The sequence below is a fragment of the Triticum aestivum genome, chromosome 5A, assembly GCF_018294505.1.
Source record: "Triticum aestivum cultivar Chinese Spring chromosome 5A, IWGSC CS RefSeq v2.1, whole genome shotgun sequence".
Lineage (NCBI taxonomy): Eukaryota > Viridiplantae > Streptophyta > Magnoliopsida > Poales > Poaceae > Triticum > Triticum aestivum.
In genome coordinates, this window is record NC_057806.1 from 444,343,372 (window position 1) to 444,345,338 (window position 1,967).

Sequence of the window (1,967 nt, forward strand, 5' to 3'; positions counted from 1 at the left end):
CCGCCACCATCGCCGTGGCCGCCCCGCCCGGCCACCGGTCAGGTCCCGCGCCGCCCGCCACCACCGGCGCCGCCCCGGCCTCTCCTCCCCTCAGCCTCCTCTTCCTCCCTCTACTCCGGCCGCCGCACGGCCATCGATGCCGGCAAGAACCCGGCGAACCTCGGGGCACGTGCAAACCCTAGATCTGGGAGGTGGTTTTTCTTCTAAGTCCCAAAAATCCTAGATCCATATGCTCCTGTTCATCGTGTCGTATCTCTGCATCCGTAACTCCGTTTTTGGCATATAGCATATCAAAATGTTCATCTCAGAGAGTACATCATTTCATTCCATTGCATCATTTTAATTTGAGTTCATCTTCATGACCGAAATGCTGTTAGAAGAGGGCTACTTGAGATAATTGTCAGATCTGCTACTCCATTTGCATATTTTTCATTTTTGCCATGATTATTGTGTGCATGATATGCCCATGAGCTCTACATATGTTTTGTTAAGGGTTTTGCCATCTTTCCAGAGGTGCAACCCATGTATTTTTGTGATGTGTGTGGTGACTAGCACAAACTTGCAAAGTGAGGCACTTGGTAGTGCTGATTTCAGGGACTTGGCAATTCCACTAAGTCCTTGGGCTGTTTATTTCATATGGCCATATGTTCTTGTTGTTTCCGAGTGATCCGTGCCTCTTTTGAGGATGATTAGTAAGGATGTTTTGTTAATCTTGTAGTGCTCTATCCATCAATGTCTTTGTTTGCATTTATGGAGCACCCTAGCTTGAGTCAATCGAGCTCTACTTTTGCTACATCGTGAATTTGGGCAGATTGTCTACTTGTTAGCGATTTTGCCGATGATGTTGTAGTTGTTCCGTGCATGCTATGCTATTGTTCTCGCCATGTCTAGCTTGCATTTTGTGTATTCTTGATGGGTGTATGCTTAGATTGTCATGACTTTTTCCGTAGTGAGTGCATCGAGCTCGTAAACATGCCTACTTGAGATATGTTTCAGCATGTGCCAGTTTTCACTAAGTCTGAGAACTGATTATGTTTTTGCCATGTTCACATGCTTGCAATTGTATTTTCTGATCCCTTTTGGCTCAAGGTCACAAGGGACTTTTGTTAAGATCTTTGAGTAGCTCCATGCCATGCTTTACTTTGCCATGTTCAGGTTCTATAGCATGTAGTTTTGTTGCTCCGAAGAGTGCTACCTGATCTGAAATTCCAGACAAGTGTTAATTTCACTAAGTCTGAGATCTGTTTGCCATATGCATTTTTGCCATGCTTGTTTGAACCTGTTAATGAATGATTTGGCCGTAGCTCAGTGCTAGACTTTTGTTAAGCATCTTGAGGTGCATCCCTGCCATGTATTTTTTTGTCATGTTTGGGTGCTGTAGCATGTTCATCTCATTGCATTTAGATGGCTACTTGCTGTAAATCGCAGACCGTCGTCATATTTGAATCGCCTGCCATTTCCAAACCGTAACTCCTATTCCGGAATTCTTTATATCGTTTTCAAGCGATTTCATCTCATCTTTCCAGTGGCACACTTGGATTTACAAGTTGAGGCCAGGTTCATGCATTCCTTGTCACATCTTGCATATGCATTCCGCATCGCATCCCGCATAGCATACCATTCTTGCATCATATTGTTTGATCCTTGCACGTGGTTGATTGTGTCCTTGTTGCTTGTTTGTCTTGTTTGGGTAGAGCCGGGAGACGATTTTGCTAACGAGGAGCCCGTTGAGTTTGCTTTTGGGGATCCAGTCAACTCTGACAACTTTGCAGGCAAGATGATCATACCCTCGAAATCACTACTATCTTTGCTATGCTAGATTGCTCGCTCTTTTGCTATGCCAATGCTACGATGCCTACCACTTGCTTTAAAGCCTCCCAAATTGCCATGTCAAACCTCTAACCCATCATGTCCTAGCAAACCGTTGATTGGCTATGTTACCGCTTTGCTCAGCCCCTCTTATAGCG